Raw genomic sequence first — 24,893 nt, 5'->3', positions numbered from 1 at the left:
CGATTTCTTTTTTAGCTACTTCATTATTGGTATCTAGAAACTACTGATTTTTATATATTGATTTTTGTATCATGCATCTTTACTAAATTTGTTTATCAGTTCTAAGTGTTTTTATGTGCTGTCTTTGGGTTTTTCTAGATATAAGATTGTTTCTTCTGCAAACAATGGCAATTTGGCATGCCCCTTTTCAATATGGATGCTCTATTTCTATCTCTTGCCTAATTTCTCTGGCTAGGACTTCTAGTACTATGTTGCATAAGTGTGGTAAGAGTGGGCATCTTTGTCTTGTTCCAGTTCAATATGATGTTACCTATAGGTTTCTCATATATGGCTTTTATTGTGTTGAGGTATGTTCCTTCAGTACTTACTTGTTTGGTAATTTCTATCCTCAGGTTCAATTTTATCAAATACTTTTTCTGCATCTATTGAAATGATCATGTGGTTTTTGTCCCTCATTCTGTTGATGAGGGACAAATTTATTGATTTGCATATGTTGATCCATTCTGGTATAAATCACACTTGATTATGGTGTATAATCTTTTTTATGTACTATTAGATTCAATTTGTTAGTATTATTGAGAATTTTTACATCTATGTTGATTAGAAATATTCCTTTTTAATTTCTTGCTTGACCCAATGGTCATTCAGTAACATGTTATTTAATTTCAATTTCAATGTTTTGTGCGGTTTGGAATGTTCCTCTTTTCTTGTTTTCTAGTTTTATTCCATTTTGGTCGGAAAATATTCCTGATAGGATTTCAATAATTAAAATTTTTTGAGACTTGTTTTGTGTCCAAATTTATGATCAATCCTGGAGAATATTTCATTGCTGATAAGAATATGTAGTCTGTAACTGTTGGAAAAAATGTTCTATTAATGTCTTTTAGGCCTATTTGATCTATAGTAAAATTTAAAATTGATGTTTCTTTAATGGTTTTCTGTATAGATGATCTCTCTAATGCTGAGAGTATTGATGTCCCCAACTATTATTGTAGTGGAATCTATCTCTCCCTTCATAATTAATAATATCTGCTTAATATATCTGTGTGCTCCAGTGCTGGGTACACATATATTTATTATTTTTATATCCTCTTGTTAAATTTATCCATATATTTATTATATAAAGTCCCATCTTTGTCTTTTCTTACTGTTTTTGATGTAAAGTCTATTTTATCTGTTGTAAGTATAGCTACTCCTGCTTATTTTGGTTTCCATTTGTGTGAAATATTTTTTTTCCGTATCTTAACTTTTATTGTATGTGTGTCTTTATACATGAAATTAGTTTCTTATAGGCAGCATACAGCTGGGTCTTGTTTATTCATCCATTTGGCCGCTGTATATCTTTCAATTGTGGAATTTAATCTGTTTATATTCAAAGTCAGTATTGATAGGTGAGGACTTACTCCTATAATTTTCTTAATGGTTTTCTAGTTGTTTTTTATATTCTTTGTTCTTTTCTTCCTCTCTTATTGTTTATCTTTGCATTTTGGTGGTTTTCTGTAGTGATGACAAAGTTTGATTCCTTTCTTTCTCTCCGTTGTATATTTGCTCTACCAATTTCCCATTTTCTTGATGATAGTTATTGTCTCTTCTAGATATAGTACTCTCTGAACCATGTCTTGTCAGGCTGGTCTAGTTGTAATGGATTTCCTTAGTTCTTGCTGTCTGGGAAACACTTTATTTCTCTTACATTTCTGAAGGCTATATTTACTGGGTATAGTATTCTTGGTTGACAATGGCAAATTTTTGTTATTGTTGTTGTTTTCCCCCTCAGCACTTTGAATATATCATCTCATTCTCTCAAGGCCTGTAGGTTTTAGTTGAGAAATCTGCTGTTATTCTAATAGGAATTTCCTTGTATGTTAGTAGACTATTGTTTCTTGCTATTTAATTTTTTTTTTTGTCTTTGGCTTTTGAAAACTTGACTATAATGTGCCTTGGAAAGGACTTGTTTGGTTGAATATATCTGAGGGTTTTTGAGCTTCCTTTGTCCTACCTTCCATCTTGGGAGAGAGAAGACTGGATGTCCATCTCTGTCCCAAGACTTGAGAACTATTCAGGTATTATTTCATCACATATGTTTTCTACATCTTCTCCCTTTTACTCTTATTCTTAAATTCCCATAATGCAAAATTTGTTTTAATTTAATGGTGTTTTATAAGTCCTATAGGTTTGCTTTATTCTTTTTTATTCTTTATTCCTTCTTAATTTTTTTTTTTTTTTTTTTGTCTGCTTGGGTTATTTCAAAAGACCTGTCTTCAAATTCTTTCTTTTGCTTGGTGTAGTTAGTCTGTTGTTGAAACTCTCAGTTGTATTTTGTATTTAATTGATTCAATTCTTTGGTACTAAGATATCTGTTTCTTTTTTTATATACTAGTTATCTTTTTGTTACATTTCTCATTCAGATCATGAATTGTTTTCCTGATTTTGTTGAAATGTTTATCTCTATTCTTGTGTATCTCACTGAGTTTTCTTAAGACTATTATTTTGAATTCCTTTTCTAGAATTTCATATATTTTTTTGTCTGGGGTCTGTTACTGGAGGACTATTTTGCTCCTTTGGGGGTATCATGTTTCCCTGTTTTTTCATGTTTCTGGTGTCCCTACATTAATGTCTACATATCTTATGGAATAGTCCCTTCTTCCATTTCATGGGGTAAATTTTATAGAGAAAGACTTATTCCTATAGTTGGGTCCTGGGGTTTGGGTTGGGTAGGGTGCATTGGCTCTGGTTCTGGGTGGACACAGTAGTGTAGTCTCCTTGAAGTTTCCTCTAGTTTAATACTTTAGTGATGCTTGTGAGTTCCTCAATGGGATAAGCCATGAAAGTTTATAGCAGTGGTAGCACAGCTTTACTAGGGCTGGGGTTGCTGGCTGTTTCCCAGACTGGGGTGTGCACATGCACATCATGGGTTGGGCAGCTTGTGGACTAGCTTACCGAAATTGAGGCTTCCAAGGTGTTACTCTGGCTGGGGGTGCAGGCCATGCCTGCTCAGTCAGCTCAAGTGGCTATCCACTGAGTATGGGTCTGCCAGGATTTTTCTCAGGCCAGGTGAATGTGCTGATGGCTGCCCAGGCAACTTCGGGGCAAGTCTGACATGAGTTTTGCCAGGCTATTTCTCTAATCAGGGGGTAGTTGTGTGGCTGCTTGGCTGTCTCAGGGCTGAATCCACTAGAGGCAGGTCTACCAGGCAGTTTCTCTGACCAGGTATGTGCACCTGGTCACACAATGATTGACCTGCTTGAGGACCTGTCTTCTGGGGGCACATCTGCCAGATGTTTCTGTGGCCTGGGGTCCAGGCAAGCAGTGCTCCAGATATCCTGGGGCTGGTTTCTCCACTTCAGTAGGAGCAAAGTAACCACCATTTCTGAGCTAAGGCTCTGAGCGCCTGGGGTTGTTGTGTTCCAGCCACCAGTGTGGGCTTGGTGGAATGATGATGGAGCCCCAAGGCTGGAGAGGCGCATGTGCTACTGGTCCCCAGAGCAAGGCATACTCCATTAGTGGCTCTTGTTTTGAGATGTTGCCCCGCTGCAGCAATTTGGGTCACAAAAGGATTGGGGGGCGTATGAGGAGAAGTATACAATTTGTCCTAATCTGGAGCAATACAACGACATGAATTCTAGGCAGCTTCCCAAACTGGGCTCATGCTTGTAAGGACTGTGGAATTCTCCTGTTGTAAGGACTACAGGTGTCTGTAGTGTCAGTGGGAGCTGATGGAGCTTTTCTGCTTAACTTTCCCCACAAATGGAAGTTCCTCCTGACTCGGAGCCTATCCTGGCAGGGGAGATGGGGTGGCAGAGTCAGCATGCTTATTCCTCTCATCTGGGCTTCTGAACATCACAGGGACCACACCCTCCCTTGCTACACTCCGGTGCTCTTTCTCTGACAGTCTAGTTGAATCTTAGTCATTTAGCCATTGCCTTGGCCCTTTCTTGAGAGGGGGGTGAGTGCCAGGTACCCCCAGTCAACCCTCTTGCTGATGTCACTCTCCCTTATAACAGCAACAGAGACTAGTGGGACTCTATGATGCAGCCTACGTTTTTTTTTTTTTTTTTTTTGGCAGTTTATTCTCTTTACTTTTTCACAGGCTTTGAATTCAGAAATCAGAGCCACAACAGGTTGGTTGTTAAGTGAAGATGCCAGTGATTACAAAGGAAGACTTTGTATAAAACCTTAAAAATATGACTGCCCCGTCAACCGCCTCGGAGGGACCAGGACTCAGGCAACCCAGGAGCAGCTGTCGCCCCACCGTGGTCAGCCCTGGGTGGGGACCCCTTTCTTAGTGTGAACCCAGCTCGCCTGGCGCCCAGAGCTGGCTGGAAGAGCACACACAGACCAGAAAGACAGCATGGCGAGTCACAAGTGCCACAGAGGCCAGGGTGTGTGACACAGGAAGTGGCTGAGACCTCTGCAGCCCAGGGGAGGGCGTCCCCTGCCATCCCGAGAACTCCCGCGAGGCCTCAGTGGGGGCGGGGCGGGGATGGCTTCTTTCTAGTGCAGACATGTGGGGGCCGATGAGCAAACATCTTCCTTGCGAGAATTTGGAATTGCCCCTGAAGGCTTAAGGTCGTGTGTCCCTCAGTCCTTGGCAATGTCCCCTCTGATGCACTCACAGACTCGCATAGGTAATTTAGGAACATGCATCGACTATCCTAGAACAGCTGCGAGGGTGCGAAGGAACCGCCACGCAGAGAGCCACGGAGCCAGTGGGGTTAGACGTGGACGGGACAGAACAAGCCGATGCTAAGACCTGTGGTTCACTGGAAAGGGAAATGGAAACACCATGCTCCGAGGCGAGCTCAGCGCGCACACGCAACAGTGGGCAGGGAATTTCCAAGCAAACACACCGCACTAGTACCACTTCTTCCTAAACCAAAAAAGGAGAGAACATCATTCAATCTCCCCGTCCCTCTACCAGTCCCAACTAAAACTGTGGGTTTCAAAAACACCGACAGGAAAAGGAACGGACACTATTCCCAGAATCCTTCACTCTAGCTCATCCGCATCTGCCTTCATCCCAGGCCGGGCATGTGGGAGCGGCCACCAGGGGGCACCACCAGGGGGCGGCCACCAGGGGGCGCCACGATGCGGTGGCCGCTGCGCCTGGGGTTGTCGTCATCCATCCGGGCACCTGATCAGCTGAAGTTGGACTGGCGGAGGTTCCTGATGGGCGGGGGCTGGTGTTTGGAAGGCGAAGATTTGGCGGAAGGAGCGGGAGTTGCATATTTGGGTGTACTGGCACCTCGCACACGGGACCGTCATACGTGCCCCTGGACGCCCCTCGCCGTCCGGAAACCTCGTTCCTGATTTTGACGCGCTGGTGGAAGAGTCAGGGAAAGGCGGGACGAAGCGGCCCACGCCCTTGCTGTCGCTCACCTTCCCGTCTTCGAAGACCGTCTTGCCCTGGCTGGTGACCACCCGCCGTGGCACTCCACGCCCTCGAAGATGTCGTACTCCACCGCCGACTTGTGGCTTTTGGCCGTTACGGTCTTCACCTTGTCTGGGTCCCAGATGACCACGTCGGCGACCGAGCCCACAGCAGTCCGCCCTTTTCTTGGGTACAGGCTAAAGATCTTGGCTGCATTGGTGCTGGTGACAGCGACAAACTGGTTCTCGTCCATCTTGCCAGTGGCCACTGCCTCGTCCCAGACGACGGTCATCCGCTCCTCGATCCCATTGACACCCTGGGGATCAGAGTGAAGTTGTCCTTGCCCCCTGCCTTCTGGGATGTGCTGCAGGGACAGTGGCCGCTGCCTGTGACCTGAGGGTCCCCACAGGCCAGCCTATCATTTTTGAACTAGAGAGCAGACACTGCATCAAAATTAAACCTCACTGAATATTTTTGCTTACCAATTTGAATTTAAATTTTTAATGATTCTAGACATTACAGTCCCAGACATTCTGACTGGTTCTCTTTATTATACTCTTAACAAATGGCGAAAGAAGGGAGGAAATAATCAGGTGTGTAGCATTAGCCAATTTCCATCAAATGTTTCTCTCTAAATAACTGTTGTTTTTCCACTTCAGCTAATGCGATGTGAAACTTCAGTAATTTGTATTTTCCATTGCAGATGAAATTTGTATATCTATAGCATCAGAATCTACAACATGAAAGCAGTTGTTTATAATTTCTCATGTATTCTCATTGTCTTCCCTCATATTATAACAACTGGCTGTTATAAAGAAGATGAAAATGATTCTTTGTTTTCTAAGATTCTTATTTTCTTTCATTATAACTAGTACTCAAACATCTTCCTTTTACATAATTTAATGTTCAGTGATTAAGTTACTTTATGTTTTCTTAAAAATTATGCATACTGAGCAAGTCAGTGTTTTGAGTAGCCCTCAATAATTGTAGTTTTATTTATTTATAAATTACTTATGCATATCTATTAAGGTATTATATACATTATGAATCATGCCAGAGCAGGAATTTTTTAATGAAACAAAAAACAAATATAAATAGGCCATAGAATAACAGAAGTAAAACAATTGCTATAGACTGAATGTGTCCCCTCAGAATTCTTATGTCACAACCTCACCCCCAATATAGTATTTGGAAGTGGGAGTTTTGAGAGGTGATTAGGTCATGAGGGGGGTTCTCATGATGGGATTAATATTTTCATAAAGAGATCCCAGAAACCTGCCTCCCAAATTTTCCAGCACTTTTATCTTAGACTTCCCAGTCTGCAGAACTATAAGAAATAAATTTCTGTTGTTTAGAGCCACCCAATCTATGGTATTTTTTTTATAACAGCCCACACTAGCTAACTCAACAGTATTAAATGTGTTGGAGTTTGTAGAGATAGGTTTGGGTCCTATTCCATCCATTACCATTAACTTGTTTTGACCCAAACTCTCTTAAGGGCTTGGGTCTCTCCTCTACAAAATGAGAATAACTACAGTGAGAGAAATTCAGGGAAGATGGTGAAGGCAGATATATATATACACACACACACATATATATATATAAACATCATCAAAAAAACTAACAGGATGGCTAATTAGTATAGAAAGGAGAGCTTTATTGGCATTATTAGTTTGCCAACTGGGAAGAGATAGTCTCTGGTGTGGACCAGAGGTGCTCTCTCCTCAAAGAGGGAAAGAGCAAGTTGGGTTTTATTCCTTACAGGGTCTGTATTACACCTTATAGTTATATATATTCAGCAGGTTTGGGGAAAAGCTATGCATATTTAGGAGGGAGTTGAGTGCATATGCAGTGGGTAAACGTATATGTAATACATGTCCCATATTCACTTTGGGGCAGAGTATTAGCATTAAAATGAAATAGAACTTGGCTATTTACATCAAAAGGTGAAATATATGACACAAAAATAGTTTGTGCACAGTCTGTAGAAGCTGGCTGAAACTGGCTTGACGTCTACAGTTGCTTATCAGGGAAGAATGTTTGTAAGACCAGTCTGCTGTCCCATCAGAGTCTAGCGGTCTGGATTGTAAATCTGAGTTAGGAAGGGTCTGACAATTCACCTGATAGCTCCTATTATTAGGGAGTTTCACTGCAGTGTGGTTTTCCTTGTAGCCACAGGAATTTGGGAAGGAACCATGCCAGGGGAGCCCTGAACCCTCAGCATAGGTAACTTTTGTTTTCTTAACCTTAGGGTCTATCTTAGTTATTGAAGGGGCATCTATTTTGTTCTTTGAGATCACATGTATCTATCTTTCTTTCAAAATTATACAGGCAGAGAAACTACGATAACCAAAAACTCACATACAGCATAAGTCACCCAAACTAAATAACAAGACATCCTCAAGAACACCAAAACATAAAAGGCTGATGACAAACTGCTGGTAGTTTTAAAACCTACCACGGTACCAGCAGCAGAAGCATGAGGCATCTGATGGACCTGCGATCAAAAGAATCTTCAGATTTCCAATAGTTACTCAGAAGTATGGCAGGCAAAGTGGGGGCACCAGCTGACACTAGGAAGAGGATTTGCACATTCCAATTTTCAGGCGAGTGCCTGATAAGCTCTGAGGGGCTGGAGTTGTCTGGGAACTATGAACTCTCAAGGTCCCATAGAGAGGGAAAACTACTGTGAAAGGAAATGAAATCGAGCTGTACTAGGAAACAGGGCAAAGGAAAGAGAAGTTCTAGATACCAGTGGTAGAGAGGGGAAGTGGAGGAAAGAACTCAAGTACAAGGGCATGTTTTTACATCACTTTGCCTTCACGTCTTCACTCTAAAATATCAGGGAAAAGAATTTTATGTAAAAGTAAATAATAAGGTGTCTACTGAATATCCACTTAGCAAAACTAGGCATGAGCCTTATTTCATACAGCACACCAACTCAATTCTGGACTGCTTTTAGACCTAAATGTGAAGGTAACACAATAAAGCTTTCAGAGGAAAACATAGAAAAATATCTTTATGATTTGGGAATACACAAAGATTTCTTAAGCAAGATACGAAAAAGCATGGGCCATTAAAAAAGTGACAAATAGTACTGTGTTAAACTTTAGACCTTCTTTTCATTAAAAGACATCACTGACAAATCATGAAAAGTGAAAAGTCAAGTCATAAAATGGGAAAATATCTGTAAAATATATTTCTAACAAATGATTCATATGTACATTATATGTAAAGAAGTTCTACAAATAAGTCAAAACCAGAATGATTGACTTTGAAAAAAATGACAACAGAGTTGAATATAGATGCTTCACAAAAAAGAATATCTAAATGGCCAGGAAACATGAAAAAGTGTCTAACATTTTTAGTCATTAGGGAAATGCAAATTAAAACTACAATGAAATACTACTGCACATACCTCCAAATGCTTAAAATGAAATGGACAGTGATATCAATTAGTGGGGAGGATGTGGAGCCATAAGAACTTTCTTACATTGCTGACTGAAATACAAATAGGTACAACCACATTGGAAAACTGTTTAGATGTATCTATTAAAGCTTGACTATATGTGTAGACTATGACTCAGCAATTCTACTTCTAGAATACACCCAGCAGAACCTATATATTGACTTGAAACTACATTTTGAAAAGACACACCCTGGTCCTGGGCTAATTGAATTAAAAAGACAACACTGAGATAGATTTTCCTAGTAAAACTACTGAATTTCCAAGGAAAAATAGTAAGTCCACCTATAACTAATAGAAAATAATACTGACATGAGACTTTTTGAGCAACCTCCATGCCAGAAGGAAACAAAGTTGAGAATTAAACTTGTAAGTGAAAATCAATTGAGTAGTTAAAAAACAAAACCAAAGAAATTAAATAAAAAACATGGGTGGGTTCTTCTATGACATATAAATGAGGAAAACTTCTTTAATGATGAATCAAAATCCAGGAGCAACATGGAAAAATATAAATAAAATGATTTTATAGGACCAAAAAAATGAAAACTAAAACAATTTTTTGGCAAAGGCAACATAATTAGAGTTTAAAAAAATGACAAACTTGGAAAATATTTACAACATACATCATAGACAAAGAGATAATATTCCTATATAATTAGGAATATATTTTATATATTTTATATTCTAAAAATACAGAAAAATACCAAAACTCATGTGCAACAATAGACTAGAGAAATGATCAGACAATTCATAGAAAAAGAAACACGAATCAATTGTTCACATATGAAAAACATTCACTTTCTCATAATAAAAGAAATACAAATTTAAAACTACACTAAAGTACCATTTCTTACCTATTTCATTGGAAACACCCAAAAGTTTGTTGACCTACCATGTTGATGAGGCTGGTGAAAATAGACATTGTCTAGTATTTCTGGTGAGATTGCAAAATTATAAAAGCTCTATGGGGTAGAATTTAGCAACAACCAGTAAAATATCATATATTTACCTTTTGGCCAAGAAATCCAACTTTTAGGAATCTATCTGAAGGAACTACTGATAAAATTATAAAAAGATCTATGTGTAAAACTATTCATTACTGGGTGATTTGTAAAGCAATAGATAGGAAGAACAAATTTCTATTACTTGGTATTAATACATCCACAGCTACAAACAGAATGAGGACTATCTCTATATATTAAATACTACTATGGAGTGCTCTCCAGACATATAAACCATATTTCCTAGTTTTTGCCATCAAAAATATTTGGAAACTGACAAACTTAGTAGTTCTGAGCACTCTTAGCACCCAGATTGTGGCCTTGAAATACCATTTCCCATTGAAAGGAACCAGGGCTGGAGAGAAACGTCTGATTCCAAGTCCTCAGTAAAATAGGTACATGATGAATTTGGAACATCTTGTGTGAGATATCAAGGAAACTATTAAATAATACTAAGATCATGTCAAAAGGACAAAAAGCCAACTCAAAAAGATCTCCATTGTTAAAAGATGGTACAATCTGTATATAATGATAGCAATGGTAATAATTTGAAAAGTAAGAATGTTTAAATCCCCTTGTGCACTCTTGGTAGGAATGTAGATTGGTGTAGCCATTATGGCGAACAGTATGGAGGTTCTTAAAGAAATTGAAAATAGAATATAGAACTGCCTCATGACCCAGCAATCTCCCTTCTGGGGATATGCCAAAAGAAAATGAAGTCACCACCTTGTAAAGATATCTGGACTCCCATGCTCATTGCAGCATTATGCACAATGACCAAGATATGTAAATAACCTAAGTGACCATAAATGGATAAAGAATTGTCATACACACCCATGCACAATGGAATAGTGTTCAGCCTTAAAAAGGAAATAATGCCATTTGTGACAACATGGGTGAACCCAGAGGACAACTATGCTAAGTGAAATTAGCCAGATACAGAAAGAAAAATATGGCATGATCTCTTTTATATGTATGTGGTGTCTAAGAAAAATAAAAGCAAAACAAAAAACAAATCAAATACATAGAAACAGAGAGTAGTATGGTGGTTACCAAGAGCCAGGGATATGGGGAGAAGAGAATTAGAAAGACATAGGTCAAAAAATACAAAGCTTCAGTTATGTAGAATGGCTAAGGCTAGAGATCTAATGTACAGTGTGAGGACTGGGGTTAATAATTTATTATATGCCTATAATTTGCCAAGAGAATAGATTTTTTTTTGTACTTTTGCCCCAATGGAAAAAAATGGGGTGAGACAATGGATATGTTAATTTGCTTGATAGTAATAATCAGTTCATTATATATATTACATCAAGATAAGTATGTCAAAGCATCATGTTGTACACCTTAAATATATTTAATTTTTAAGTTCAAATCCATTGGTTTATAAAGAGATAAAAAATTTAATTGACTGATATTAGATGCTAGTGAAAAAATTATTTTGAAAATGGGTAAATAAAGGGAAAGAATCCTGAATTTCCATAAAAGTTTTATCATTGTATAACCAAGTAGTAGAATGAGGTGTTCCGTTTTTGAAGTTTAAGCTAATTAATACAGGAATAATGATAGATTTAAAATATTTTTATGTTTTAATTCCAATCAATTAATGGATCTAAGCTTCAATAATTGCTTGGCATTACATGCCTCTTGATTGCTGAGTACACCAGGACCTATGAAATAGTATTTCAAAAAGTGTTGAACCAGTATCTGAGTATACCTCTTTCCAACTACCAATTTACAGAGAATAGGACAAAGGAACACATTAAGTGACACCACAGGTGATGCACTCAGCAAAATTCAGGTGGTCAAAAGATCTATAGGACCAAAAAAAGAGTTTCTTCAAATAATATATTACAAGAAAAAAAATACAGAGCGTAAATATAATAGCTTAAAAGAGGCTTCAGAGGCACATCAACAGTCACAACATGTGGACTTACTTGGAATCATATTCACAAAAAATTATCAATAAGAACATATATTACAAAACAATAAAAATCCTGAACTCATTGCATTGCTCAAGGAAATAATGGAACTTATTTTCAGCTATAATACTCCACTGAAATGTACAGGATTATTAATATACTAATGTGGTTTGAAAGCTACTTCAAATCTCTTTTCAGAAAAGGATAAATAGAAACGATTAAATAAATACTGAAAACACACTGAAGGAGTTATAGGTTATGCATATGTCCAGCTTAATAAATAATAAATACTGCCAGTAGTTTTCCAAAGTGGTTTAAGTAATGTACAATTCCATTAGCAGGGAGTAGTAGAAGCTAGGGAGAAATGGGATGAGAAGTGAGATATTTCAGGCCCCAGTCTCAGGGACAAGCTGGATTTCAGAACTTCTAGGCAGTTGAACCTATTTGATAATAATTTGTACTCAGAAATTTCTCTGGACTGCAGCTATTGCTGGTAAGTCACCACAGAGGAGAGAAGGACAAGACTAAGTGACAACTCACCTAGGAGGTGCCCCTCAGTCTTAGGTCCTGATAACATATAGAACAGTATAGACCGGTAGTTCTCAACTAGGGGCAATCGTGCCTACTACTCCCTCAACCCCAGGGGATATTTGACAATGTCTGGAGATATTTTTGACTGTCATGACTTGGTGTAGGGGGGACTACTGGCATCTAATTGGTAGAGACCAGGGAGGCTGCTAAACATCCCTACAATGTTGTATGTCCCATTACTCCACAGCTAGTAATTATCTGGCCCAAAATTTCAACAGTTCCAAGTTTGAGAAACTCTGGTATAGATCCTTGAGGGGTAGTTTCTTAGTCCATTCAAGTAACTCAGGACTTTTCTTATAAGGGCTCTAATCCCGTTCATGAGGCCTCCACCCTCATGACCTAATCACCTCTCAAAGGCCCCACCTTCTAATACTATCACCTTGGGAGTTAGGATTTCAACACAGGAATTTTAGGGGAATGCAAACATTCAGATCATAGCAGATAGCACCTGAAAAAGGGCACAGGAGAGGCGTCTGTGGTTCTGGTAACGTTAAGCTTCTTGATGCATGTACTGGTTTCCTGAGACTATTCAATTTACGAAAAGATGTCAGGTTGCACAATTATCATATGTGCACTTTTCTACATACATATATTTATATATATAATAATTCAATAAAAGGGAGAAGAATGTGAATGACACTGTGCTGAAAATTTCTATTCTTTATTTGAAACCCCCATGATTTGAGTGCTATTATCTCTACTCTAGAAATGAAGAAACGGAGAATCCAGGGAGGACAATGGGTTGCCCAAAGACATACAGTAAGTTACTACCGCAGTATCAAAGCTTGGACTTGAACATCTATCTTTCTGGCTCCAGTTCCTTGTGTTCAGTCAAACCCAAGCCAGTAACAATCAAATTATAATGAAAGGCAGCTGGACAAAGGGGAACTGGTTTGCCTTTCCACATAGTCCAAACTTGAGGTCAAATGGGACTCTTGAATTTTGCCGCCTTTTAGGTTTCCTCTTTCAAAACATGTAAAAATTTTGTTGCCTCTGAATTAGAGAGTGCACAGCTGTTAAAAAAAAAAAAGTAGGTGAAACACAAATCAACTAAGGGTGCAACTTTATAGGTCAGGACATTAGGAGAGAAGTATGAAACTACAAAAGTTCCACACTTAATAGGATATTTAAGGCCATATGTAAATTGCATTCATGCATACTCCCACAAGACTGAATAATCTAAATCTATGCTAAAATATAAGGGTTAGGAGAAAAGGCACATTAATTATTAAAATGAAAAAGATGCTATTCATTTTGGAAATCTTTCATAGGAGCAGCAATAAAAATATTGGATAAAGATATCCAAGCTTGACCAAGTAACCATTTGCAAGAAGCAAGGGAAAAAACTGTCAGAAAACCTCATCCTTCAAGCCGTGCCTGTAGCCCCAGGTACTTGGGAGGCTGAGGTAGGAGGATTGGTTGAGACCGGCCTGGGCAGCATAGTGAGAGCCCGTTCTCTAAAAAGAAAAAGAAATTAGCCAAGCACTCCCAGCTATTCAGGAAGCTGAGGTTGGAGAATGCCTTGAGGCTAAGAGTTCAAGATAGTGAGACCCCATCTCTTAAAAAGAAAGAAAAGAAAAAAAAAATACCCTCATCTTTCAAAAATCATTCTAAAATTGCCCAGCCTTAGAATATTCTGCCACCTTCCCCCCAATAATGACTCTTTTGGAGTGGTTCATGTAAAATCAAGTGTTAGTGCACAGATCAAAATCTTAAGCCCAGGCAGACCATGCAAATTATGCAAAATATATATATATATTTTAGTAATTTACTAAAACTACAATTTAAATTGCCTTGCATGTAAATGGCCATCAATAAGTAGTAGCAACAGGTATGGTTGTAACTGGGCCCAGAGTCTTATAAGCAGATATACAGCCATGAATTAGGAAGCTTAACCTTGAGAATAGTGAGTGGGGGAGGGGTGGAGGAGCACTTATCTAGAAATAACCATAGACCTTTTTTTTAAAATAAATAGATTCAGTGGGCTCAAACAAACCTCCAAGTTTAAACTGAATTTTCTGAAAGAAAAAGAAAATCTGGTCAGTTGAAAACCACTTATATTTTTTAAAGTGATGATAGTGATAAATCCAGCTTGATCTAGGTAAACAAGTTGTCTGGTCAGTGGACCAAAGGAACCGAGGCTATGCGCTGACTTGTTTTAGAATCTTTATTGAGGATTTGGAAGAGAGAAGAATATATAGAACAAACATTTCAGGTAATTTAAAAATATAACAATAATATATGATAAGAGGCTTTTTCTCTAATCAGAGTTTATGCTAGGGAGCACTTTTAAATTTTCTGGAGCAAAAGTTGCTTTCCCTGAATGTGAAATTACATAGCCAATGGCAAAACTTTCACAGTCTGAGACAACACAGGCCCGAGTCTCTCCCCTTGTGAGTTCAGCTCTGCCCCAAATTATGGCTCCTTGCATGAGCTGAGGACTGTCCCTGGCCATTGCTGTCCACCTCTGTCTCCCACTTGTTATACCAGATCCTAGCACAGCACCTCCAGTGTCTACTGGAGCCAAGCCCAACATGCAGCACACGTTAAATGCAGGTGGTACACGCTTCTAGTATTTCCTTTAACTGTGCACAGAATGGCCCACTGGTCCTTGTGAACTCTTTTTTGCTGGGCCACTTCTCCAGCTTGTGCAGGCCTTTTGGGGGTTAAAGAAAAACAATCAAACAAATGAAAATATGGCAAACATTTACCACCATGTATATCATAAATTATCTGGTGGATGCATACTAAATCAGGTATGCCAGCTATTTATTATGCAGTTAAATGATTCATGTGTTTTTACTTTTCCAATCTGTTACTTTATTCCTGTAATGAGAATACATGGAGAAGAGAAGCATGTATGTGTTGTTGTAATAAATTAAAGGAATGAGAAACAGAAATCTTGGGATTTCTCAGCTATAAGGAATATCATGATAAAATCTTCCCATAGAAAAGCTGGATTGAATAATGAATTAATTGATTCTGGCATTGAGCAGGCTACTGACGTTGGGTCCAAGGAAAATACCTTCTTTACCTGGGGGTTTCAAATGCAGCAAGAGGCAAACTTTGAATATTTTCCCTGAAAATGAAAGTTCTTAGTTTTTTAATTGAAGTCTATTTATCAATTTTTGGAATATGTGAAATTATACAAAAACTTATGAAAATATGTATGTTTGTATGTGTACTTCTCCCTCTCTCTCTCACCTCTCTTTCTCTTCCCACGGGAGAAAAAACACCTAACCTTCCTCAGACACTCAAAAAGCTCTATGACCTTTTGTTCTACAAGCTTTAATGTGTGGAAAGGACAAAGAATCACTCATGTGAGAGATGTAATTTCAGGATGCCATACTAAGTGGACACAAGTATGACCTGTAAAAAAATAAAACTTTTTGGAACACTTTGGATTCTGAGGTTTTATGTCCCGGTTTGCTGGTGTAAAACATTTGTTTGTTTGATTTTGTAAAGCAACTTTTTAATGTGTTAGTAGGTGATCAGTTTGGGGAAGTCATTTTAGTACTCCTGATAAATAAAGATCTTTTAAAAATGATTGACTTTTGTTAAGATGAGAATTAAATATTCAAATGTAATAAGATGATGTAAGAGCTGTCTGTTTGGGGTTTGTTTAAAATAACTCCCAACCCTTACACAAAATTTAAATGTTTATTTGAATTGGTTTGCAGAAATACATTTAAAATGTAAAAAATATAATTGGCTCTTTCTTTTCATGTTTAAACACTTAACAATGATTGGTCTCAGTTTCATTCATTTTAAAATAGAGATAAATTTGTTATACTTAATAGCTTTCCTTTTTTTAAGTAAACATGCAGAAAATTACACAAGTCATAAGTTTACAGCTCTGAAAATTTTCACAAAATGAACAAGCTAATGTAACTAAAGTCCAGATGAAAACAACAGACCATTAATATCACCCAGGAACCCACTTACAACCCCTGTTAACCACTACATCCCTAGCCTCCTGATTTCTACTCTCGCGATTTCTAACACCCATAGATTGTTTTGTTTGTCTTTGAATTTTACATAAGTGAAATCATACATTGCATTTATTTGCATGTAAGTCTCCTTTCTTTTGCTCAACCTTGTGAAATGTATCCATGTTTTTGCATGTAACATTAGTTTTTCATTTCATTTCTTAATAGCATTCTATTTTATAGCCACAAGTTATTGTTCAACTCAAATATTAATGGAAATAGATTGTTTACAGTTTGGGAATAATACAAGTAGTGCTGCTACAAATATTCTTGGACACGTCTTTTATTGATCACATGCATATTTCTATTAGTTATATACTTAAGAGTGAAACTGGGGGAAAGAGCATAAGGTATGCATATGGTCAGTTTTAATAGATACTACCAGTTTTCCAAAGTGGTTGTGCCAATTTAAATTCCCATCCACCATCAGTGTATGAGAATTTGTTGTTCCATACCCTTGAAATATTTGATGTTGTTTTTTTCATTTTAATCATTCTGGCTATGTATAGTATTGTTTTGTGGCTTTAATTTGCATTTTCCTGATAATGAATATTGTTGGCCAACTTTTTATATTCTTACTGGCCATTTGGATAAGTTCATTTGGGAAGTGCCTGTTCAAGTCTTTTGCCAGTTTTTCTACTGGGTTATCGGACTTTTCATTGTAAAAGCTTTTTATGTATTCTAGATAAGAATCCTTTTTTAGATTATATATATATATGTATATATATGTACATATGTAATATCTTCTCCCACTCTGTAGCTTATCTTATCACTCTTAGTCATGTTTTTTGAAAAAAAAAAGATTAGTTTTAATATTCTCTAATTTATTATGTTTTTTCTTCATGATTAAAATTTTGTTTCCAGTTTAAAAGATCTTTGCTTATCACACAGATGTGAAAATATTCACCAACACTTGTTGTTTGGGGACTTTTTGATAAAGGCCATTTTCACTGGAGTTAAGTGATATCTCATTGTGGTTTTGATTTGCTTCTCGCTGATGATTAGAAACGTTGAGCACTTTTCATGTTTCTTGGCCATTAGTCTATCCTCTTTTGAAAAGTTTGTTTGTGTCCTTTGCCCACTTTTTAATAGGGTTGTTTGATTTTTTCTTGGTGATTTTCTTGAGTTCTATATAGATTCTAGTTATCAGCCCTTTATGGGATGTGTAACATGCAAATATTTTCTCCTATTCTGTAGGTTGTCTATTCGCTCTAGTGATAGTTTCTTTGGCTGTGCAGAAGCTTTTTAATTTGATCAGGTCCCATTTATTTATTTTTGTAGTTGCCATGATTGCTTTTGGTGTCTTCATAAATTCTTTGCCTAAGCCCATGTCTATAAGAGTTTTTATAACATTTTCTTCTAGAATTCTAAGGGTTTCATGCCTCAGGTTTAAATCTGTTACCCATTGTGAGTTGATTTTTCTGAGAGGTGAGAGGTGAGAATCCTGTTTCAGTCTTCTACATGTGGCTATCCAATTTCTGCAGCACCATTTATTGAATAGGGATTCTTCCCCCCAGGGTATATTTTTGTCTGCTTTGTCAAAAATCAGATGGCTATGTGAGGATGGTTTTATATCTGGGTTATTAGTCCCATTCCATTGGTCTATGTCTCTGTTCTTGTGCTAGTACCATGCCATTTTGGTTACTATAGCCTTATGATACAGCTTGAAGTCTGATAAACTGATGCGTCCCAATTTGTTCTTTTTGCTTAAGGTTACTTTAGCTATACAGTGTCTTCTCTGGTTCCATACAAAGCGTAGAATTATTTTTTCCAGCTCTGCAAAAAATGGCATTGGTATTTTAATAAGGATTGCATTGAATCTGTAGATTACATTGGGTAGTGTAGACATTTTAACAATATTGATTCTGCTGATCCATGAGCATGGTATAGTTGTCCATTTGTTTACGTCCTCTGTTATTTCCTTCCTTAGTGTTTCATAGTTCTCCCTGTAGAGGTCTTTCACCTCCTTAGTTAAATATATTCCTTGGTATTTTATTTCTGTTGTTGCTATTGTGAAGGGTATTGAGTCTTTGATATGGTTCTCAGTTTGACTGTTGTTGGTGTATATATGAATGCTACTGATTTGTGTATATTGATTTTGTAACCTGAGACTTTTCTGAGCTTATTTATCAATTCCAATAGTTTCTTGGCAGAATCTTTGAGATTTTCTAAATATAAGATCATATTGTCAGCAAAGAGTGATAGTTTGACCTCTTCTGCCCCACGTGGATGCCCTTGATTTCCTTCTTTTGTCTGATTGCTCTGGCTAGGACTTCTAACACTATGCTGAATAGAAGTGGTGATAGAGGGCAACCTTGTCTGGTTTCAGTTCTATGTGGGAATGCTTTCAATTTTTCCCTGTTTAGTATAATGTTGGCTGGTGGGTTTGTCATATATAGCATTTATCACTTTGAGGTAAGTCCCATCTATGCCTCTTTTGTTAAGAGTTCTTATCATAAAAGGGTATGGAATTTTGTCATATGCTTTTTCTAAATCTATTGAGAGGATCATATGGTCTTTTTTTTATTAGTCTAGAGTTTTTTCAATTTTCTGTTTTCAAAAACAAACTTTTTTTTTATTGAATCTTTGTATTTATTTATTTTTTTAGTTCTGCTGATCTTTATTATTTCTTCCCTTCTACTAATGCTGGGTTTGGTTTTTTCTTGCTTTTCTAGTTCCTTGAGGTGCATCGTTAGATTATTTATTTGGAATCTTCTATTTTGATGTGATGTTTGTTGCCATAAACTTCCCTGTTAGCACTGCTTATGCTCTATCCCATAGGTGTTGGTATGTTTTGCTTTTCATTTGTTTCAAGAAATTTTTTATTTCTTCCTTAATTACTCCCTTGACCCAATGGTCATTCAGCAGATGTTTAATTTTCATGTATTTGTACAGTTTCCAATGTTTCTCTTGTCACTGATTTCTAGTTTTATTCCATTTCTGTCTGAGAAGATACTTAATATGATTTCAATTTTTCAAAATTGGCGATTGTCCTGTGTCCTAATATATAGAATGTTCCATGTGCTGATGAGAGAAATGTGTATTCTATGGCTGCTGGGTGAAATGTTCTGTATATGTCTGTTAGATCCATTTGACCTAATATGCAATTTAAATCCTCTTTTTTTTTTTTTTTTGAGACAGAGTCTCACTCTGTTGCCCAGGCTAGAGTGCCGTGGTGTCAGCCTAGCTCACAGCAACCTCAAACTCCTGGGCTTAAGCCATCCTTCTGCCTCAGCCTCTTAAGTAGCCGGGACTACAGGCATGGGCCATGATGCCCAGCTAATTTTTTCTGTATATATTTTTAGTTGTCCAGATAATTTCTTTATATTTTTAGTAGAGATGGGGGGTCTTACTCTTGCTCATGCTGGTCTCCAACTCCTGACCTTGAGTGATCCTCCTGCCTCGGCCTCCCAGAGTGCTAGGATTACAGGCGTGAGCCACCGCGCCTGGCGTAAATCCACTTTTTCTTTCTTAATGTTCTTTATTGATGATCTGTCTAGTGCTGAGAGTGGGGTATTGACATCTCTTACTATTACTATATTGGAGAGTATCTCTCCCGTTAGATGTAATATTTGCCAGGTGCTCTGGTGTTGGGTACATGTATGTTTAGAACTGCTATATTATCTTGCTGAACTTATTCCTTTACTATTACATAATGACCTTCTTTATCTACTTTTACAGTTTTTGATTTAAAGTCATTTTTATCTAAGTATAGCTATTCCTGGTCATTTTGGTTTCTATTTGCATGGAATAGCTTTTTCTATTCTTTCACTTTTAGTGCATGTATATCTTTACAGGTGAGATGAGTCTCTTGTAGGCAGCATACAGTTGGGCCATTTTCTAAAAATCTATTCAGCCATTCTTTATCTTATAAGTGGAAAATTTAATCCATTTAAATTTAGCTAATTATGATACATGAGGGCTTATTTCTGTCATTTTATTAATTCATTTCTGGTTGTTTTATATATCCTTTGCTCCTTTCTTTCTCTCTTATTATTTATCATTGTGTTTTGGTGGTTTTCTATAGTGATAACATTTGAGTCTCTTTTCTCTTTCTTGTGTCTTTTTCTTACCAGTCGGTTTTATCCTTTTATGTGTTTCTATGATTGTAGATATCATCCCTTTACTTCCAAATTTAGGACTCCCTTAAGCATTTCTTATAGGGCCAGTCTAGTGGTGATATATTCCCTCAGCTTTTGCTCTTCTGGGAAATACTTTATTTCTACATCATTTATGAATGATGACTTTTCTGGATATAGTATACTTGGTTCACAGGTTTTTTTTTTGATTGATTGATTTTGCATTTTCAATATATCATCCCATTCTTTCCTGGCCTATAAGGTTTCTGCTGAGAAAACTGCTCTTAGTATGATGGGATTTCCTTTATAAGAGACTAGATACTTTTCTCTTGCTGTTTTTTGAAATCTGTGAATTTGCCTTTTGACATTTTGACTACAATATGCCATGGAAAAGTCATTTTTGCATTGCATCTGTGTGGGGATCTCTGATATTCCTGTATCTGGATGTCTAAATCTTTTCCTCAACTTGGGAAATTTTCAGTTATTTCTTTAAATGGGTTTTCTAAATCTTTCTTTTCTCTTTGCCTTCTGGAACACCAAAAATGAATATTTGGTCATTTTATGGTGTCCCATAAGTCACATAGGCTTTGTTCAATCTTTTCTATTTTTTAATTTTTGTTTGCCTGGATTATTTCAAAAGACCTGTTTTCAAGTTCTGAAATTCTTTCTTTTGCTTGTTCTAGTCTATTATTGAAGCTTTTGAATACATTCTGTATTTCATTTAACAAATTCTTTAGTTCCAGAGTTTCTGTTCTTTTTCATCATAACTTCTCTTTGGAAAAATCACATTTGTATCCTTAATTATTTTTCCTGATATATTTTTACTGTTTTTCTGTGTTCTCTTGTATCTCACTGAGATACTTTAATATCATTATTTTGAATTCTTTATCCTAGGTTTTATATATTTCCTTTTTATTGGAATCTGTTGCTGGAGAATTATTGTGTTCCTCTGAAAGTATATTTCCTTGTTTTTTCATGTTTCTTATGTCTTTGATATCTATGCCTCTGTAATGTAACAATTGATTTTTCAATTGTTTGAATTTGCTTTTATAAGGGAGAACATTTTTCTGAACATGTACCTGTGGTGTTGGTTGGGTAGGGCACTTTGGCTTTAATTCTGGTGTGTGCAGTAGTATAGTGTCTGTATGGTTTGTTTTTTTTTTTTTCCAGCTGTAAACATCTTCAGTGATGTCTGTGATTTACTCAGTGGCTTAGGGTGTAGTTGTTAGTCAAATATGTGGTAAAATTTTGCTGAGGACAGGGACATGAGGTGCACCTGTCCTCGGGCCACTTTAATGGCAGCAGCAGGCTGAGCATGCCTGTCCTTGGGCCCTAGGATGGCGTATGCTGACACTAGTGATAGTATGTCCTGGTGAGCTGATTCTTGGGCCTCCAGATAGCTTTCTTAAGTGATGGTAGTAGCATTGGTGGGCAGAGCAGGGAGGCAAGTTATTGGGCCCCTGGGCAGCAGGTGTGGCATTGGTGATGACAGTAGTAGTGGTGGGAATAACCTCTGGGTCCCAAGTGGTCCATGCTGGTGTTGGTAGTGGCGGCAGTGGGCTGAGTGAGTCAGTCCCCATGCCTGCGGGTGACTCCTATGGGTGAGTGCCCTCTGTAGTGATAGTGGCAGATTGGCTGGGCCCAACTTCAGGTTTCTGGGTGGAGTACTTAGGTACCAATGTTGGTGGACTGGCCTGGGTCATCCCCAGGCTGCTGAACAGGTTAGGGCACTGGGGCAGGGGGAGGGCTGGGCCAGGCCGATCCTTAGGATCCCCAGTGGTGCTTGTAGGCACTGGCTGTGGTAGCAGGCCCAAGGTGGAATTCTTCCTTGGGGGTGGGCAGTGACTGCACTGCAGCCTTGCTGCTGGGTAGGGTTTTTAATGGCAGCAGCTGTATGCAGGCGGCTGAGGAGAGCTCACTTCAGCTGTGCTTCAGCTTCAACTGCAGCACCCACTTTGGGGGGGCTGCTGCAGGCAGGGGAGCTTGTCCTCAAGGCACTTGAAAATGCACAGCAGGTTTCACTTCTCAGAGCAGTTGGATCACTGCAAATAGCTTGTGCTTCAGTTCTGGAGGTAGCAGGCAGCTATGGCAGTGGCCGTGGTGGGAAATAGCAATGGGGCTCCAGAGATGTGGAGATACAGGGGATGTTGGGCCCCACAGCAGGATGTAGTCTGGTGGAGGCTGGGCTTTCAAAATGGCACCTTACTGTAGCTTCTTAAGACTTGGGAGTGGGTGGGACCCAGCATGGGCTCCCTCTCTGAAGCAAGGCTGTCACGTGGTCTTCAGGTAGCTCCTTTATTTGGTCTTGGGGCCTACAAGAGTAGGGGCTTTCCCATGGCTAGGATGCAGGAGTCCACAATGGGAATGTGGACTACTGGGAGTCTCTAGTTTACCCTTTCCCCACACTGAGGAGTCTCTCCCAGCTCCCAGCTGATCCTGCCCAAGCAGGCTGCCTTGCTTCCCTTTCCTTCCTTGCTTTATGTATTTCCTGCTACTTCTTCATAGAGAAGTGTGATAATCTATTCGCTATTTTGGTTCTTCTTTGTGGAAGAGGCAAGTACCAGATGCCTCTAGTCAGCCATCTAAAAGACACATTAATGTTTTCAGTGTAGAGGCTTGTATATCTTTATATAATTTTTCATGTATCTTCATAAGGAATTTTGTTAAGTAGTTTTTTCATTCTTGTATGATTTTGTTGGGTTTTGGAGAAGAGTTATTCTGGCCTCATAAAATTCATGAGAAAGTATTCTCTTGTTTTGCTATTTTCTAAGGGTATTTGTATAAGATTGGTGTTTTTTTTCTTCCCTTAAGTATTTAGAGAAATTTCATAGTTTTTATTATCATTATATTAACTATTACATCTAAAACACTTAGGAAGTAGATGGTATTTGACGAGTACTATACAACATTAACATTTTTATCTGCTTGAGTGCCCATGTAAATCATTACATTAAGATGCCAGGTTTGTCATATATGGCTTGTATCATTTTTAGGTAGGCCCCGTCTATGCCTATTTTGTTAAGCGTTCTTATCATAAAAGGGTTTTGAATTTTGTCAAATGCTTTTTCTGCATCTATTGAGAGGATCATATGGTCTTTGTTTTTGCTTCTATTTATGTGGTGTATTACATGTATAGACTAGCGTCTGTTGAACCATCCCTGCATCACTGATCATCACCTAAGAGCACATTTAGGAATAACATCGATCGGGTGTTGGGCAGATATGGGTGGGGGAGGGGATGGATGTATACATATATAATGAGTGCGATGGACAGTCTGGGGATGGACACGATTGTACCTCTGACTCAGAGGGGGTGGGGAGCAAGGGCACTATACATAACCTAAACTTTTGTACCCCCACAATATGCTGAAATAAGAATAAAAAAAAAACAGCTGACAAAGCTCAAATAAATAAATAAATATCTTGATAATTGAAAAAAAAAAAAAAGATGCCAGGATAGAACAGTAGCCGGCTTTAGACACAGGTAATATGCTTTAAGCCATTCCTTTAGAACCCTTCCAGATGGCAACTTTTATTCAATTATCAATTACTAGTCAACATATTTTCAGAAGATTTTTATTTTAATTTTTCTTTGGTTGCCATAAGATTACTACTCCATAAAAGAGAGGTGGGTTTTGACAGAGCATAGTTTTAAGTCATGAATATGGCTAACTCCATCTCATGCCCATGAAGAATTCTCTGTAGCTAATAGTTGTACAATGAGGTCATGACACATCTTATTTCATTCCTTACTAAAATCATCCCAAATACCTTCTTTCATTCCTAGACTCTGCCCTCTCTCTCCATTCTAAGAGTTACCTCTATTTAGAGGCTGAATTGTCCTACACGCACTCTCTTCTTAACCCAAATATGGTTTCCATTCCTGCCACTCCACTGAAACGACTCACTGCCAAGGGCCCCCTAACTGCCATGTCATTAAAGGTCATTATTCTGCACTCGATTTATGTGATCTCCGTGGCGTTTGACACTGCTGACACCTGCTTTCTTGAAACATGCTCTGTCATTGAATTCTAGGACAGCAAGTGCTTACTGCTTTTCTCCTCTTTAGTTACTCCTGTTTCTATTTACACCCTTAGCCAACTCATTTATATAACTTTGAGTGTTGAGTTCAAGGTTCAATGTCTTGAAACATATAGCTTCAATTACTTTTCTAGACAATGTTTCCCTTTAAATGTATATATCTAAAGTACAGTGTATTTCTTCCCTGAGAGCCACATCCATATATTCCATTACCTCTTTGATATTCCAATTTGGAGGCTTTTCAGAAACCTCAAATCCAGCACTGAAATGGGCACATGTAGTTCCTACCATGGCTGCTCTCGTAGTTCTCTCCTTCAGCGAAAGGTAACACCGTCTTCCCAGATCTGGAGACAGGAAGATGCAGAGCCATCCTTGACTCTACTCTCTCCCTCATCCCACAGTGAAGCAATTGTTAAATCCTGCTCACTTTGTCTCC

At 38.1% G+C, this 24,893-nt stretch overlaps 1 pseudogene; it reads right to left on the bottom strand.

Annotated features, from left to right (window-relative positions):
* Nucleotides 1-5,012: 5,012 nt before the first annotated feature.
* LOC123644371 lies at nt 5,013-24,827 on the bottom strand (annotated as a pseudogene).
* Nucleotides 24,828-24,893: the final 66 nt, after the last annotated feature.

This window comes from Lemur catta, chromosome 9 (genome assembly GCF_020740605.2).
Source record: "Lemur catta isolate mLemCat1 chromosome 9, mLemCat1.pri, whole genome shotgun sequence".
In the NCBI taxonomy this organism is placed as follows: Eukaryota; Metazoa; Chordata; class Mammalia; order Primates; family Lemuridae; genus Lemur; species Lemur catta.
Note: the sequence above shows the minus strand (reverse complement) of the source record. Positions and strands in the feature narration are given on the sequence as shown.